Below are 18,713 nucleotides of genomic sequence, written 5' to 3'. Positions count from 1 at the left end.
GAGAAGAGTTTCTAAGTAGATGTAGATGGGGGGAGCCCAAAGGTTTGTGTGCTAGTGTGGCGCTCCTGAAACCCAGGTCCAAGTCCCTGCTGCACTGCTTTGGTCCTGGACCTGCTGGTCCCACTTTCGGTGGAAACATAGGCAAGCGGCTTAGTCTCTGTGCTGCTGCTACCCAGCTGGAAGATAAGGTGCTGTGCTCCTCTACATTACAAGCATATCATGCCTTACAGATGGGGAAGCATTCACTTTCTATGACAGCAGCAGCCATTTAGGGTCAGCGATGCAAACCCAGCAATGCGGTGTGCCGCGTCCGGGGTTATAGATGGACACGCACACGCACAGAGCAGGAAAGATGGGCTCCTTAAGAGTGGGTGAGTGGAGGAATCTCCCCCTCCTTCCCATATTCCTTCCTTTCACACAGACCAAGTCATCCCTGGCATGAACAGCAGATCCCCTGCATGCAGCGACCACGGTCCCATGCCTTGTGCCTGCATCCGGATGCTCCCAGTTTCCTACTTGACCCCATCCTGGGGACAGGGATGGAGTCCTGTATTACATCATCATTTTAGCTGCCTCCTGCTTACCCCTGCCTCCCTTTCCAGCCTCCTCCTTGTTTCAGTCCTACCTGCGGTTGCCAGGGAAACCAGAAAAAGAACGGCAAACAGAATAGAAAAGATCTTGGCGGGTGCAGTGGGGTGGGGATGTCAGAGACACCGGGGCAGATTGTGCATGAAATTGTCTCAGTGACACATACTGAAAGGGCCTGTCTTTATCCAACGGTGCCTTGCAGAAAGCGCAGCGCATGGGGGGGGAGCAGGGACCACTCGCTCCCCGACCCCCTGGCCATGTCACAGGCTTCTCGGCATCGTCTGCTGTCACCCTGGCCCGGTGGCTCTGCTCGCAGTCACAGACGCCTCCCACATATGCAGCACGGATTATTTTTTTTCCCCTTCGCTCGTCCACTGCACTATTACGTCTTCCTGTGCATCCGCGCGGCTCCAGCAGCCAGATGTGCTGCAGGACTTCTCCCTCCTTCAGATCCGGCTCCCTGGCGCGGAGGGGAGGAGATGTGTTGTGAGTCAGATCCCAAAATAACAAAGGGCTGTCAGATGTATCTCGGCTAGACGAGCAATGTGTGAAATAACCCAGGGCTTGCCTACGCTGGGACAGGTTTGCCAGGTTAACTGTTCCTGCACAGAAGCTTTTCCACCCATATACCTTACTGGTTATGTCAGCACGGCTTATTCCAGCTCAGACATGATACTGCAAGCAGGAGAGATCCAGGTTTAAACCCACTTTGGACAAGGGGGGAGGGCTTAGGACCCAGGCCCATGCCATAGCCATGGAGCTACTGGGAGCTGGTGCATGTGGATAGTACTGGGAGCTACAGGGAGCTGGTGCTTACGGATAGTCCTGGGATATACTGGGAGCTGGTGCATATGGATAGTCCTGGGATATACTGGGAGCTGGTGCATATGGATAGTCCTGGGATATACTGGGACCTGGTGCATGTGGATAGCCCTGGAAGCTACTGGGAGCTAGTGCATGTGGATAGCCCTGGGAGATACTGGGACCTGGTGCATGTGGATAGCTTGGGACCTACTGGGAGCTGGTGTATGTGGATAACCCTGGGAGCGACTGGGAGCTGGTGCATGTGGATAGCTTGGGACCTACTGGGAGCTGGTGTATGTGGATAACCCTGGGAGCTACTGGGACCTGGTGCATGTGGATAGCTCTGGGAGCGACTGGGACCTGGTGCATGTGGATAGCCCTGAGAGCGACTGGGAGCTGGTGCACGTAGATAGCCCTGGGAGCTACTGGGACCTGGTGCATATGGATAGCTTGGGAGCTACTGGGAGCCAGTGCATGTGGATAGCCCTGGGAGCTACTGGGAGCTGGTGCATGTGGATAGCTGTGGGAGATAGTGGGACCTGGTGCATGTTGATAGTCTGGGGAGCTCCTGGGAGCTGGTCCATGTGGATAGCTGTGGGAGCTACTGGGAGCTAGTGCATGTGGATAGCTGTGGGAGATACTGGGAGCTGGGGCATGTGGATAGCCCTGGGAGCTATGCAGGCAGTCAGACCTATTGCTTTTGCTTGGGTGTCCTTGGGCGACATGCCTGGTCCTTGTGCAACAGGGAGGGTTTACGAACAGGTGAGAGACGCATGTTAGGATAGTTTGGGTAGGAGGGCACCTGCTTTGAGCAGAGGTTTGGAGTAGATGTGACATCCAGAGGTCCCTTGCAGCCTTACTTTTCAATATGAGTCTATGAAATCAGTCAGTTGACTCCACCGCATCAACCCGAGTTAAAACTGGGAGGCCAAACTTTTTTTCTGCGTGTCATGAGTTCATGTCAATGTGGGCTGCACTGCTGTAGCCGAAGGGGACGTTTCAACCTATCTTCCCTAGGTCCCCATCCCACGGCCGATTCACCTTCCATGAGCACAGATGGCAGGCAGGCCATGCTTTATCCCCAAAAGTCTCCGCAGGGGCGCCAAGTGATTAGCCGTTAACTCCCTGCAGGGGGATTGCAGAGAGGATGGAGCTGGACTGCTCTCAGTGGGGGCAGATGACAGGACAAGGAGCAATGGGCTCCAGTTGCAGCAAGGCAGGTTCAGGTTGGATACTAGGAAATACTTCCTCACTAGGCAGGTGGTGAAGCACAGGAAGGGGTTGCATAGGGAGGTGGAGGGATCTCCATCCTTGGAGGCTTTTATGGCCCGGGTAGACAAAGCCCTGGCTGGTTGAGCAAAGGTTAATCACGCATGATCATGACTCGAGCAGGGGTTGGAATAGGTGACGTCCCCTCCAGCCCGACTTTCCTAGGAGCCTATGATCTGTCCTTTAACATTTTGTTTGCTGGGACTTGTTCCCTCTACCAACCGTAGTGCTGGGAGGGAAGTTTCGGGAGCCCGGTGTGCAGAGCCCCAGCGGGAGTTGGGCTCAGGAGGCAGGAGGAGGAGGGAAACCAGAGCTCGGACTCCTCCGTGCAGCAACCCCTGCCAGGAGGGCTGGCGGCATGCTAGGGGAAGGGTGGGACTACATGAGGAGGGAGGCCGGGCGTGGGAGCCAGTGTGATAGTCATCAGCCCACGGCCTGATAGGATTCACTTTGGAGCTGAAAGACCAGAAGCTTTTCCCACGTCGGCCTCTGTCCCCCAGCACCTGCCACCAGCCCAGGTGATATGTGGGCAACCGAAGGGGACACTCGCAGGGACTGTGTTTGTGGCCCCGGTGCCAAGTTGCCTGCACAGATCAGGGTTGATCGCAGCCTTGGCTGGGCCACCAGCTGCTACGGAGACATAGCCCAGGGCCCAGAGGACCTTTCCCAACGGGCTCCACGAGACACGTGCGGGGAGAGTGAACCATGCAGCACACGCCAAGGCTACATGTGCTCAGATTTAATGAGAGGAGTCAGTGCCATCTCGGCCGCGCCGTCGATCAGCTCCTGCCAATGCTGCCGCTGCTCTTCCTCAGTGCCCGGGGCCGCCGCGCTCAGTACCGTTTCTTGGGGCGGGTGCAGCAAGTCAATTTGCAGTCGTAGGTGGAAGAAGCCACCTCGCCCTTGTCGCATTTCTTTACGCACCGACCCCCACAGGGCTCCTTTGGCCCCCCCAAGGCTGCACAAGAGAGGGAGAGAGAGTGTAAGAGAGCAGGCCGAGCCGGCAGGAGATCAAGAGCTGCCCTGGGCAGGCGGTGCCACCCCGACAGGACCCCCTGGGGCAGGGCTGGGGCTGGTGTCCATGCTCGACAGACCCCGACTGGCTTTTTCCACCATCCCTGGTGCTGCCAGGCCATGCTCAGCTGATCCTCTGGGATCTGGGGCACACGGGGCCCAAAGGCAGCTCATTGGCATCGAGCAAAAGTACTGGTCACCTTGGGAGAGGACTGCTATTCCTGACTGGCCACCTTCTCCCCTAGAAACCCACGGCTCCAAGCAGGGCCAGCACCGGGACCTCCTGAGAGATGTCAGGGTCAGCAAGAAGGCAGGGGCTGGGAACGTGCACGCAGCAGGCGGAGGGGTTGCTGCCAGTGCCCGTGTCCCAGGTCTCTCTCGAGGAGCACCACATGGGCCGAGGGGCACGGGGGGCAGCGTGAGGCAGGGGAGCCTGCAGAGCTTGAGAGAGGCAAGAGAGAGGAGCAGGAGAGACCTGCACAAAACCGGCCTGCAAGGCAGAAGGAGACACGTGGCCTCCTGCGTGCTGGGAGCCCCTCGCAGCCAGACCCGTGCTGCCCAGCTGCATGCAGGGGCTGCACCGCAGGCTCCCAGGACAGAGGGGTTGGCTGCTGGGATCCGAATCAAGGCTTGAGAAGGGGGAGTTGTGATGACCCGTCCGGGGAGCCCCCCTCCTCATCCTAAAGGACTCTCTCTAAGAGACCCAGGAGCCAGAAGCTCGGGAGTGCCCAGTAGCAATAGCACATACAGACAGCCGGCACCCATGCTGCGCTCACCCTCATGCTGGCACACACCTTCCTAGCACTGCCTAATGCCCCAGGGCAAGACCTGCCTGCCCTTGCCACGGCCCCCTCCGCCCTCTCTCCGGCCCAGCCCCGCCTGGCCGCTGTCTTACCTGGAGCAGCCAAGGAGACCAGCAAGAAAACAGCAAACACGAGGTAGAGGAACTTCATGTCTGGAGATGCACTGGGATTGCAGAGTCTGCAGAGAAGATCAGCAGGGAGAGGTTGAGTCTCACAGGTGATGGACCCTGTGGCTGGGACCCTGGTACTTATAGGGCTGGGAGCTGGGGGAGGAGCATGAACTCACCACTTTCGGAGGCCTCGCTGTTTGCTCTGTGACACGTGGCAATGTCGCTCCGACCCAGTGAACCCACTTACAATGACTCACACTTGCTGTGTGTCCGGGGCCCTTTGTTCCTGGCCACTCTGTGGCACTTCCATTGATCTGTGCACCGTTCCCCACATGGCACCTGGACACCCGGCAGAGTCCTCCCTCCTCCAGATCCAGCTGCCTGGGGTCAGGGGCTGCTGGACGGTTTACCTCTCAGGTCCCGGTCAACATAGAGCCATTGACCATAGTGAGAGAGGATAGTCCATGCAGAGCTGCTTCGAATGGAGAACTATGTGAAAGGAGGTGATGGAGATCTGTCAGCATGATTCTGCTGGGGGAAAGATCAGTAGCATGAAGTCAGTGGCAAAATATGGTGGCCAATTTTGGTGAGCATCCAGACTTCTGAAGGATCCACCCCAAAACTTCTCAGCTGACAGCGTCAAAAGTTTTGTGAGGTCAAAGAAGGCCCTGTAGCGGGGCGTATGTTGTTCCTGACTATTTTCCTGAAGCTGGCAAGCTGGAAAGATCATGTCAGGTATGTCTCTTGATGCCCAAAACCCACACTGAGGTTCTGGGAAGAGCTCGTCAGCAAGTGGAAGGAGACAGTTCAGGAGGGTTCTTGCCATGATCTTGCCAGTGGTGGACAACAAGGCAATTCCTCTGTAGTTTCCAGAGTCAGCCTTGTCTGCTTTCTTGAAGACTGTCACAAACATGGCATTCCTGAGGTCATCCAGGATTTCCTTATCAGGCCTAGGAAGCAAGACTTATGAGTAGGGACCTACTGAAATCCCGATTTCTCGGATTTCACAGAAATTGTGAAATCTGGCATTTCTTGGTACATTGGGCAATGCCTCCAAAATGCACAAAAAAAAAAAAGAAAAAAAGAAAAAAAAATGACTGAATATAAGATGCTGGCTGCCCAGGGCGAGCCAGCAGTCCTCGTGGTGCATTGGCCCAGCCGCACAGCCCACCAGGGAAGAAGTGTGGGGAGGCTACCATCATGAAGGGGAGTACAAGGTGGTTGCCGCTCCCATCTCTCACCACTGATTGGCTGATTGATGCCGGCAATGTGGCCCTGTGCCTCTCCACCAGTCAGTGGTGAGGGGTGGGGCCACATCGTGGACAGCCTTTCCAACCAATCATTGGTGAGGGGTGGGGCTGTATGAAGGAAAGCCCTGGCACCCAATCAGCAGCTAGGGCTGGGGTCACCAGGGCCTTTTGGCCAATCAGGGTCATGGGTGCTCCCCTGCCACGATCAACCCACAGAAGTGGCAGCTGGCCCCACTATCTCTCTCCAAAATTGGCCACCTGCCTCCTCGTGTTGGCCAGACTCCTACTTAGGAACCAAGGATGAAAGAATGATGGCTGTTCATCCTGGAGAAGAGACGACTGAGCGGGGAGTTGATAATAGTCTTTAAGTACTCAGAAGGTGATTACAGAGAGGGTAGAGATGGGCTTTTCTCTGTGGTCGTTGGAGCAGTGGCTTCAAGCTACAGCAGAGGAAACTGATGTTGAATGTTTGGAGGAACTTTCTGACTCTGCGGGTGGTCCAGCACTGGAACAGGCTGCCTGGATTTCCATCCCTGGACATTTTAATGAGCATCTTGGACAGACACTTGAGTGGGATGGTTTAGTTAGGGATGATCCTGGCTTGAGCTGGGGGTTGGACTAGGCAAGGTCCCTTCCAGCCTGACTTTCCTATGATCTCGTGATCTGTCCTTTACACTTGTGCTTTCTGGGCCTGGTCCCTGCTACAAACCCTAGTGCTGGGAGGGAGGCAGAGTGACCCGCAGCACAGCTCCCCAGCTAAGGCCAAAATGTATTGGCAAGGCCGTAACAGTGAGAGCCCTTGGAGCTCCGCACTCTTTGGGCTTACATTATACGCCCTGTCCACCATCCCTGAAAGGGCAAATCTTCCTAGACAGGACCTCAACACACGTGCTGTTCTTTTGATGTGGCTGCTAGGGGACTTCATCCATAGCTTCTAGCCAATGCACTCAGGGTACCCATCCAGACCTAGAGACTGTAAGATTGTGGGTCTGTGTTATGGATGGGCAGGAGGGAAAAGGCCCCACCTTTGTGGTGCTGAGCATTTTCCCAGAAGAGTCGTGCTGACAGATCTCCATCACACTTTTCAACACAGTTCCCCACTTGAAGTAGCTCTAAATGGATCCTCCCCACTCACTACCACTACGGTCAAAGGCTCTGTGTTTACTGGGGACAGAGCTGTACTGCTACCCAGCACATCCACAGGTGGCAGATAGTGGAATGACCTAGAATAGTCATTCTTGGTACATTGGGCAATGTACCTAGAATGACCTAGATAGTGGAATGACCCTGATAATTTCACAGGGGTAACTATTATCAGGGGTAACTCTGAAATTATCAGAGGTAACTCTGACGAATAAGCAACACCACCAGGATGTGGTGAGGACAGCAGGTGGCAATGTTTTCTTTCCTGAAAAGCCACATATATTCTTTGAAGGTGCTGTGACATGGGAAATACAGGTCAACGCTATAATAAGCCTGCTGAGCCCCAAGCCAGGGGTCTACAAATCCTCAGTGGTGGAGCAGGTAGAAGATGATGTTACAATCTCAACAGCTGAAAAAGCAGATGAAGCCTGCAGTGGAATGAGATCCCCAGTTGTCTTGGTCTCCTTGCCATTCGATCAAGATCCCATTATGTCAAGAGCCGTGTGGAACCTGATGTGCAACAGCTGCTCCACCATAAAAGACATCATGTACAGGCATCTTCCATGAAACAGTTTTCCAGCACATTCCTCGAACCCTTTGGTGACCAGCTAATGGTGATGGGAGCAAAACTGTGAGCTCTAGAAGCTCCCGATCATGAACTGGCATGAAGGCAGCAGTTAAAAGAAGCTTGCTTAGGACTTGGATAAGACAGGAGTGCAATTTGGCTACAGTAACTGTGACTGAGTAACTTCATGACTCTCCATTTTACATTGGTGGGGAGTCAATATGCCACTGCCATTAGCAAGTATGCCTTGACTCTTGATGCCACCAATGAAACCAGGGAGAAATTTTACGCCAAGTTAATGAAGTCCTTTCTGACATTCTGGATGGAAACCTACTTTTTCTTCTAGGTGATTGCAACCCTGTCAGAAAGGACTCTAACCTCTGAAACAGAACCATCAGCAAGGAAGAAGTAAGAAAAGTCAACTGCAATGGCATCTTCCCCTTGACCAAATCCACAGAACGTGGACTCATCATGGTGGTCTATCAACGTGGTCTATCTTGCTGGAATCCTTTGACCCTAGCTGACTTCCTGCCCCTGGGGCAGGGGCTGGACTTGATGATCTTCTGAGATCCCTTCCAGCCCTAATGTCTATGAAATCTATGAAATCATCACCAATACCCTGTTCCACCAGACAAATTAGGACAAGACATCATGGCAACACCCATGATCTAACATTGGCACCTAATTGACTAAAACATCATCTGTGCCTGGAATCACAAAGATGTCCACATCATCCGACCTATGCTAGGAGCTGATGATTGCTGGACAGATTACTGACTCATCTGCTTGGTTATTTCATTCAAATTGGCTCACAAACCACAGCTGCAGCAGAAGCAGTGCCGATTCAGAGACCCATGCAAGTGAGACATCTTCCACCAGTGCCTCAACAAAAGACTGGTGAATTCCAGTCAACAGCAATGGAGAAGGTCAGCAGTGCGTGGGGTCCCCTCAAGCCCATTGTCACCAGTACCTGTGAAGAGACTCTTAAATTCTCTCCCAGGAAACATCAAGACTCATTTGATGAAAACGACTGGAAGATCAAAGAGTTCATCAATTGGAAGTGCAAGGCCTTTTGTGATTGACAGACTAACACCAATTCCAAGGAAAAAACTATTCAATTTCCAACAAGCTGAGGCAGAGATCCAAAGAAGGACCCAGGCTATGAAGAACAAATGATGGAAAGACAAGGCTAAGGAGATTCAACATCTGACTGACATCCATGATTTGTATGGTTTCTTCAGTACCACCAAAGCCATCCATGGTCCAAGCACTCAGGGGTGAACCCCCTTGAGCCCTAAAGATGGGGGAGACCTGATCAAGGAAAGGAGAGCCATCAATGCCAGCGGGAAGGAGAATTTTGAAGACCTTCTCAATTACTGCTGTTGGCAAGATTGCTCTCAACTCCATCCTACAACACCTTGAAATGATCTTGGTATCCCTCCAACCCTTGACAAGGCAAGGAAAGCCATCAAGAAGACGAGGAACACCAAGGCATCTGGAGTGGATGGAATCCCTGCTGAAATCTTCAAACAGGGAGGAAAGGAGCTCACCTCACAGCTTCATGCCCTCATCTTAAGGATCTGGAAGGATGGGAAAATCCCGTATGACCTCAGGAATGCCATTATTGTGACAATCTTCAAGGAAGGAGACAAGTCTGATTGTGGAAACTACAAAGGGATCGCCTTGCTGTCCACAGGAACAACTGACATGATTTTCCCAGCTTTCTAGCTGGAGGAAATATGTTGGGAACAAAATAAGTCTATGTAATGGCCTTCTTTGACCTCACAAAAGCTTTTGACACTGTCAGCTGAGAATAGTTGTGGAGTAACCTTCTGAAGTACACGTGTCTACCCAAATGTGTCACCATTCTCTGCCTGCTCCTTGATGATATGTGAGCGGTGGTTCTCACTAATGGATTTATCACAGATTCTTTTGAGGTTAAAACAGGAGTTATGCAAGGCCACGTCATTGTTCCAATGCTCTTCTCAATATTCCTTGCCGCGATGCTATGCCTGACCACCAACAAGCTTCCAGCCGAAGCAGAGCTACAGTACCAAATGGATGGTAAACTGTTTAACCTCACCTGAGTTCAAGCCCAAACCAAAACCACCCTGCCCTCAATCATTGAGCTCCAGTACACTGATGATGCTGTAGTCTGTGCTCACTCGGAAGCACACCTTCGGGCAATTGTTGACATCATTACCAAAGCATACAAGGAAATGGGACCGATGCTTAACACTTAGGAGACTAAGGTCTACTACCAACAAGCTCCTAATGAACAGTTCCCAGCTCCGGTAATCCAGGTTCACAGTGGGACTCTGGAGATTGCTGAGTGTTCCCCATGCCTTGGAAGCCAGCTCTTGCAGAAGGCTGACACCAATGAGGAAATCCCACATGGCCTTAAATGTGCAAGTCTAGCCTTTGGACTCCTGAAGAGATGGGTGTTTGAAGATCACGACATCAGAGCTGAAAACAAGCTCATGGTTTATCAAGCCATCATGATCCAAACTTATAGATTCATAGATTCATAGATGTTAGGGTCGGAAGGGACCTCAATAGATCATCAAGTCCGACCCCCTGCATAAGCAGGAAAGAGTGCTGGGTCTAGATGACCCCAGCTAGATGCTCGTCTAACCTCCTCTTGAAGACCCCCAGGGTAGGGGAGAGCACCACCTCCCTTGGGAGCCCGTTCCAGACCTTGGCCACTCGAACTGTGAAGAAGTTCTTCCTTATGTCCAGTCTAAATCTGCTCTCTGCTAGCTTGTGGCCATTGTTTCTTGTAACCCCCGGGGGCGCCTTGGTGAATAAATCCTCACCAATTCCCTTCTGTGCCCCCGTGATGAACTTATAGGCAGCCACAAGGTCGCCTCTCAACCTTCTCTTGCGGAGGCTGAAAAGGTCCAGTTTCTCTAGTCTCTCCTCGTAGGGCTTGGTCTACAGGCCCTTGACCATACGAGTTGCCCTTCGCTGTACCCTCTCCAGGTTATCCACTTCCCTCTTGAAGTGTGGCGCCCAGAATTGCACGCAGTACTCCAACTGCGGTCTGACCAACGCCCGATAGAGGGGAAGTATCACCTCCCTGGACCTATTTGTCATGCATCTGCTGATGCACGATAAAGTGCCATTGGCTTTTCTGATGACTTCGTCACACTGCCGGCTCATGTTCATCTTGGAGTCCACTAGGACTCCAAGATCCCTTTCCACCTCTGTGCCACCCAGCAGGTCATTCCCTAGGCTGTAGGTGTGCTGGACATTTTTCCTCCCTAGGTGCAGCACTTTGCATTTCTCCTTGTTGAACTGCATCCTGTTGTTTTCTGCCCACTTGTCCAACCTATCCAGGTCTGCCTGCAGCTGTTCCCTGCCCTCCGGCGTGTCCACTTCTCCCCATAGCTTTGTGTCATCTGCAGACTTGGACAGAGTACATTTGACTCCCTCGTCCAAGTCGCTGATGAAGACATTAAAGAGTATCGGTCCAAGGACCGAGCCCTGCAGGACCCCACTGCCCACACCCTTCCAGGTCGAGACCGACCCATCTACCACGACTCTTTGGGTGCGACCCTCTACTTTGCTGAATGGTGCTGAGACATGGACAAGGTAAAGTTGCTGGAAAAGAATGGTCTACAGTGTCTGCAGATGATCCTCTGAATCCAGTGGGAAGACTAATTTACCAATATAGCATCATTCTGCAAGCAAACATAATGAGAATTGAAGCGATGACCAGTCAGTATCAACTTTGTTGGGCTGGCCATAGGTGATGTGTAAGTGGGTACAGGGGGAGCAGGTACCCCCCTTCCCAACAGGACCGACTCAAGAGGCACCAGTCACCCATGGGACTGGCCATGTCGTCTGGATAGCCAACTCCAGACTCTCGAACTACATTTCATTCTCCCAGCTCAGACAAGACATACACTAAAGAGCAGGGCAGAGAAAGCACTTCTGGAACATCCTCAAAGCCAACTTACAAAATGCAACATCGATGGCAACTCATGGCAGAGGAAGAGTCCCCTGCAGGGATTTCAGTGCTTTAAGACCTCACAACAATGACAGGAGATGGAAAAGCAGGAGGGGCAGAAACAGCGTGTCATGGACCAAATCAAGAAACCAGTGCCTCCTGCACCACCCAGAAACACATGACCAAGCTGCAGTAGAGTCTGAAAATGCCGGATAGGTTATATCAGCCATCTTTGCATACACAGATAAAACAATCATGGAAGACATTCCTCCTTGACTGCAAAGGATTGCCAAAGAACAAGAAGTTTAACAGGGACCTGAGAGGTAAACAGTCCAACAGCTGCTGAGCTCATGCAGCCGGATCTAGAGAAGGGAGGATTCTGCCAGGTGTCCAAGCGCTGTGCAGGTAAATGGGTCACATTTCAATGGAAGTGCCACGGGGTCACCAGGAACAATGGGCCCTGGATATATGGCACGTGTGAGACATTGTGAGCAGGCTTGCTGGGGCGGCGTGACATGACCATGTGGCATGGAGCAAACAGTGAGTCCGTGCTCCTCCCCCAGCTCCCAGCCCTATAAGTACCAGGGTCCCCAGCCACAGGGTCCATCACCTGTGAGATTCAACCTCTCCCTGCTGATCTTCTCTGCAGACTCTGCAATCCCAGTGCATCTCCAGCCATGAAGTTCCTCTACCTCGTGTTTGCTGTTTTCTTGCTTGTCTCCTTGGCCGCTCCAGGTGAGACAGAGGCCAGGCGGGGCTGGGCCCGAGGGAGGGCAGAGGGGGCCGTGGCAGGGGCAGGCAGGTCTTGCCCTGGGGCACTAGGCGATGCTACAAAGGTTTATGCCAGGACAAGGGTGAGCACAGCATGGGTGCCGGCTGTCTGCGTGTGCTATTGCTACTGGGCACTCCCGAGCCTCTGGCTCCTGGGTCTCTTAGAGAGAGTCCTTTGGGTTGGGGAGAGGGGACTCCCTGGATGGGCCATCACAACTCCCCCTTCTCAAGCCTTGATCCCAGTGACCAACCCCGTCTGCCCCGGCAGCCTGCGGTGCAGCCCCTGCATGCAGCTGGGCAGCACGGGTCTGGTTGCAAGAGGCTCCGAGCACGCAGGAGGCCACGTGTCTCCTTCTGCCTCGCAGACTGGTTTTGTGCAGGTCTCTCCCGCTCCTCTCTCTTGCCTCTCTCAAGCTCTGCAGGCTCCCCTGCCTCACGCTGCCCCCCGTGCCCCTCGGCCCATGTGGCGCTCCTCGAGAGAGACCTGGGACACGGGCACTGGCAGCAACCCCTCCGCCTGCTGCATGCACGTCCCAGCCCCTGCCTTCTTGCTGACCCTGACATCTCTCAGGAGGTCCCAGTGCTGGCCCTGCTTGGAGCCGTGGGTTTCTATCAGGACGAATCTTGGCACAAAGCTGGTGCTGCTGCATGAGGCAGTATCCCAAGGTGCCATTTATCAGTTGGGAATAGCAGTCTTCCCCCAAGGTGTCCAGTCTTTTTGCTTAATGCCAATGTGCTGCCTTTCGCCCCCGTGTGCCCCAGATCCCAGAGGATCAGCTGTGCCAGAGCACAGCCTGGCAGCACCAGGGATGGTGGGGAAAGCCAGTCGGGGTCTGTCGAGCGTGGACTCCAGCCCCAGCCCTGCCCCAGGGGGTCCTGTCGGGGTGGCACCGCCTGCCCAGGGCAGCTCTTGATCTCCTGCCGGCTCGGCCTGCTCTCTTAGACTCTCTCTCCCTCTCTTGTGCAGCCTTGGGGGGGCCAAAGGAGCCCTGTGGGGGTCGGTGCGTAAAGAAATGCGACAAGGGCGAGGTGGCTTCTTCCACCTACGACTGCAAATTGACTTGCTGCACCCGCCCCAAGAAACGGTACTGAGCGCGGCGGCCCCGGGCACTGAGGAAGAGCAGCGGCAGCATTGGTGGGAGCTGATCGACGGCGCGGCCGAGATGGCGCTGACTCCTCTCATTAAATCTGAGCACATGTAGCCTTGGCGCGTGCTGCGTGGTTCACTCTCCCCGCATGCGTCTCGTGGAGCCCGTTGGTTCACTCTGCCCTCACGTCCTCTGGGCCCCGGGCTATGTCTCCGTAGCAGCTGGTGGCCCAGCCAAGGCTGTGATCAACCCTGATCTGTGCAGGCAACTTGGCACCGGGGCCACAAACAGTCCCTGCGAGTGTCCCCTTCGGTTGCCCACATATCACCTGGGCTGGTGGCAGGTGCTGGGGGACAGAGGCCGACGTGGGAAAAGCTTCTGGTCTTTCAGCTCCAAAGTGAATCCTATCAGGCCGTGGGCTGATGACTATCACACCGGCTCCCACGCCCGGCCTCCCTCCTCATGTAGTCCCACCCTTCCCCTAGCACGCCGCCAGCCCTCCTGGCAGGGGTTGCTGCACGGAGGAGTCCGAGCTCTGGTTTCCCTCCTCCTCCTGCCTCCTGAGCCCAACTCCCGCTGGGGCTCTTCACACCGGGCTCCCGAAACTTCCCTCCCAGTGCTACGGTTGGTAGAGGGAACAAGTCTCAGCAAACAAAATGTTAAAGGACAGATCATAGGCTCCTAGGAAAGTCGGGCTGGAGGGGACGTCACCTATTCCAGCCCCTGCTCAAGCCACGATCATGCGTGACTTAACCTTTGCTCAACCAGCCAGGGTTTTGTCTACCCGGGCCTTAAAAGCCTCCAAGGATGGAGATCCCTCCACCTCCCTATGCAACCCCTTCCAGTGCTTCACCACCCGCCTAGTGAGGAAGTTTTTCCTAATATCCAACCTGAACCTGCCTTGCTGCAACTGGAGCCCATTGCTCCTTGTCCTGTTATCTGCCCCCACTGAGAGCAGTCCAGCTCCATCCACTCTGCAATCCCCCTGCAGGGAGTTAACGGCTAATCACTTGGCGCCCCTGCGGAGACTTTTGGGGATAAAGCATGGCCTGCCTGCCATCTGTGCTCATGGAAGGTGAGTCGGCCGTGGGATGGGGACCTAGGGAAGATAGGTTGAAACGTCCCCTTCGGCTACAGCAGTGCAGCCCACATTGACATGAACTCATGACACGCAGAAGAAAGTTTGGCCTCCCAGTTTTAACTCGGGTTGATGCGGTGGAGTCAACTGACTGATTTCATAGACTCATATTGAAAAGTAAGGCTGCAAGGGACCTCTGGACGTCACATCTACTCCAAACCTCTGCTCAAAGCAGGTGCCCTCCTTCCCAAACTATCCTAACATGCGTCTCTCACCTGTTCGTAAACCCTCCCTGTTGCACAAGGACCAGGCATGTCGCCCAAGGACACCCAAACAAGAGCAGTAGGCCTGACTGCCCGGTTGCATGAATGCCCACATTGCTCTGCCACCACTGAATTCAGTGCAGTTACTCCTGATTTAAGTGAGCAGAGATTCAGGCCCCTGTTACCTGCCTCCCAGGCTCTTGGTTTATGGGTTACCTCAATGATAAATCAGAATCAGAAAATCCTCAGATTGAAAAGGTCTTTGAGGGTTTTGGGTGCCCAGGCCATTTCTTTACCTCGTCCCAGAGTGTGTAGTGGCCCTGAGAGAATCAGGGACTGAGACACCCCCTCACCTTTTAATGAGGAGTTGCAAGAGGGAAGAGCTGTCCAAGCCTGACATTGTATGCATGCACATACTGGCCCTTGCAATATGAGCAAGCGGGTTCTGGGATCCACCGAGCCTCGTTAAGTGAACAACTATCTCAGGACACACAATAGTGCAGTCTGTCTGGTGGGGCCTGCGTAGTATCCTGTATGAACAGCACTAACAGAATCGGTGCTTGGCAATGCTGCAGATTGAAAGCAAAGAGCGTCTTGAAGGAACCCACCACGGAGCGTGTATCCTCCACAGAAGTTGTTGCCAGGCTGTTGGGTCTTTATTTCACTATTAAAGGAGAGACAGTCCAGCCTCGTGGTATCCCAGGGGTTTCCATCATTCTTCTCCCCTAGCAGGATTTCAGTAGCACCTAGCTACCCCAAGATCAGGGCCTCATTGTGTTGGCCATATTGATTGCAATCTAGATTGACAGAAGATTGTTAACCCTATTTTACAGATCAAGAACTGAGGCATCAAAAGAGGAGGGGATTTCTCCTTAGGGGACTATTCATCCACTCTAACTCCATCATGGGATCCCAAGAAAAGCAGCAGGCCAGCACAACACTCCTTTGCATGAGAATACACTTGTGATAGTGTCCCTTTCACCCAGTTATCTTGCTCTGCTGAGACCTGGCCTAGGCTAGAAAAGTTATGCTGTATAACTGTGTCAGGTGGGATGATTTGCTAGTTTTTCCTGGTCACCTAAGTGGCCACTTTTTGGTTGTATATATGGCATTTTTGGCACTTACGTTCCTTGAGGGATTCTCTTCCTGGATGTATATCCCTGGATGTAGCCTCCAGGGCTATCCACATGCACCAGGTCCCAGGGCTATCTCCATGCACCAGCTCCCAGGATCTCCCACGGCTATCCTTATGCACCAGCTCCCAGTCACTCCCAGGGCTATCCCTATGCACCAGGTCCCAGTAGCTCCCAGGATTATCCACATGCACCAGCTCCCAGTAGCTCCCAGGATTATCCACATGCACCAGCTCCCAGTAGCTCCCAGGGCTATCCACATGCACCAGCTCCCCATACCTCACAGGGCTATCCACATGCACCAGCTCCCAGTAGCTCCCAGGGCTATCCACATGCACCAGCTTCCAGTATATCCCAGGATTATCCACATGCCCCAGCTCCCAGTAGCTCCCAGGGCTATCCACATACACCAGCTCCCAGTAGCTCCCAGGGCTATCCACATGCACCAGCTCCCAGTAGCTGTGTGGCTATGGCATGGACTGGCATCCTAAGCCCTCCTGGTGTCTCTCAGGATGTACCGATCCTGACACTGCTTGGAGCTGTGGGTTTCTGTCAGGACAAATCTTGGCACAAAGCTGGTGGTGCTGCATGAGGCAGTATCCCAAGGTGCCATTTATCTGTCAGGAATAGCAGTCCTCCCCCATGGTGACCAGCCTTTTTGCTCAATGCCAATGAGCTGCCTTTGGCCCCCGTGTGCCCCAGATCCCAGAGGATCAGCTGTGCCTGAGCACGGCCCGCAGCACCAGGGATGGTGGATAAAGCCAGTTGGGGTCTGTCGAGTGTAGGACTCCAGCCCCAGTGCTGCCCCATGGGGTCTTGTTGGGGTGGACCACCTGCCCAGGGCAGCTCTTGATCTCCTGCTGGCTCGTCCTGCTCTCTTACACTCTCTCTCCCTCTCTTGTGCAACCTTAGGGTCCCAAAGGTCCCCTATGGGGGTCGGTGCGTGAATACGTGTGACAAGGGCGAGATGTCTTCTTACACCTCTGACTGCAAATCAGTTTGCTGCACCTGCCCCAAGAAAGGGTACTGAGCGCGGAGGAAGAGCAGCAGCAGCATTGGCAGGAGATACTCACTGGTGCAGAAGAGATGGCGCTGACTCCTCTCACTAAATCTAAGCAGATTCAGCCGTGTTGATCAAGGTGCAAGTCCTGGCACCATCCTTCCAACTCGACTAAAGCCATGATGAGGTCCCTGAAGTCTGAACGGCTCCCTCTCTCCTCACCCCACACGGGCGTCTACTCTCTTAAAGGATCCCTCCCAGCCAGTCAGGAGCCTGGGACTTTTCATGGGCTTACTGTTGTTTGCCAACCTCTTACCAGGACGTCCCTCTCCCCAAATATTTCTGCTGAGGCAGGTTTTCATTTGCCCTTAGTCTGCAGTCCTCAGAGGGACAAAATTTGCTGCTCCCTATGATGCCTTAGAAGGGCCAAACCTCCGCTGCTGCAAGCCACGCCGTGTCTGGTGTGGAGCGCTCTGCCCCAAGGTACATGCATGTTAATGCCTGTTACAGAAACTTCACTTGCAATTCAAGGGAAGTGACTCTTCCCCTCTCACTGCTGAGGCCTTGCCTGGAGGACAGGGTCCAGTTCTTGGTCCCGCCCATCAGGAAGGGTGTGGATGGATTGGAAAGACTCCAGTGGAGAGCAACCAAAAAGGTGAAATGCTTGGGAAGCAAGACTTATGAGTAGGGACCTACAGAAATGATGATTTCATGGATTTCGTGGAAATCATGAAATCGAGAATTGCCTGCTAAATTGGGCAATGCCTGCAAAATGTGCAAGAAATAAAACAAAACAAAAGATTCTGGCTCCCCATGGGGGGCCAGGCATCCTTACGGCGCTGTAGCTCAGCCACTCAGCCTGCCAGGGGAAAGGGGAAGGAGGGCTGCCAACATGAAGGGGAGTCCAAGATGGCTGCTGCCCCTGCCCATCACTACTGACTGGCTGAGGACTGCCCATCACGTGGCCCCACCCATCTCCACCAGCTGGTGGTGAGAGATGGAGCCGTTTGCCAGACAGCACACATAGCCAATTAGCAGCTAGGGCTGAGGCCACTAGGGCGCCACAGCCAATCAGGGCTGTGGGGGCCCCTGCTGTGATTGGTCCATGAAAATAGTGGTTGACCCCGTAAGCTCCCCACAATAAGGACCAGCCACTTCCTCAACATGTGTAGACCCGTACTTATGGTGTAAAGCTGAAAGAACTAAGGTTGTTCAGCCTGGAGAAGAGAAGACTGAGCGGGAAGTTGATACCAGTCTTTGGACACGTCTACGTGACACGTTACATCACGGTAGCAATGAGCTATGGCGATGTAGCTTGTCATTTTGGTGACATAGCGTTGGCAGGCGCGAACCGTGACACCGATGCTAGTGTGCAGTAGCAATGAGGTACTGCAGAGTAGCACGTGCCTGGTGCTCAGTAGGTTTGGAAACTACCCATACGCCACCGGGACTGCACAGTAGCGGGAGGTTACTGCCCAGCCATATAGTACTTGATTTAGCAGTTACCTCCTAGTTTAGCAAGTACTAAATGACTGTGCACTAACAATGCACAGTTGGGCACACATGTAGATGCCCCCTTTAAGTACCTAAAGGTGATTACAGAGAGGCTGGAGTTGGGCTTTTCTCTGTGCCTGTAAGAAACTGAGCTAGTAGCAGGGGCCTCAAGCTTCAGCAGAGGAAATTCATGTTGAACATTAGGGCTAGGTACAGACAGTCAAGAAGCCTGAGGCTGAATCAATTCAGGTTTTACAGGTTAGTCTAAGATGCAGAGATTAAACTGAGAAACAACTGGACGCATACTTACTTTTATTCAGGAAATGCAGCCACACGCCTGCAGTGGCTCAGGCCCGAAGCCGAGGGGTGCTAGAGCACGGCGCTGTGG

This window comes from Alligator mississippiensis, chromosome 1, assembly GCF_030867095.1.
Source record: "Alligator mississippiensis isolate rAllMis1 chromosome 1, rAllMis1, whole genome shotgun sequence".
In the NCBI taxonomy this organism is placed as follows: Eukaryota; Metazoa; Chordata; order Crocodylia; family Alligatoridae; genus Alligator; species Alligator mississippiensis.
This window is presented reverse-complemented; position numbering follows the sequence as displayed.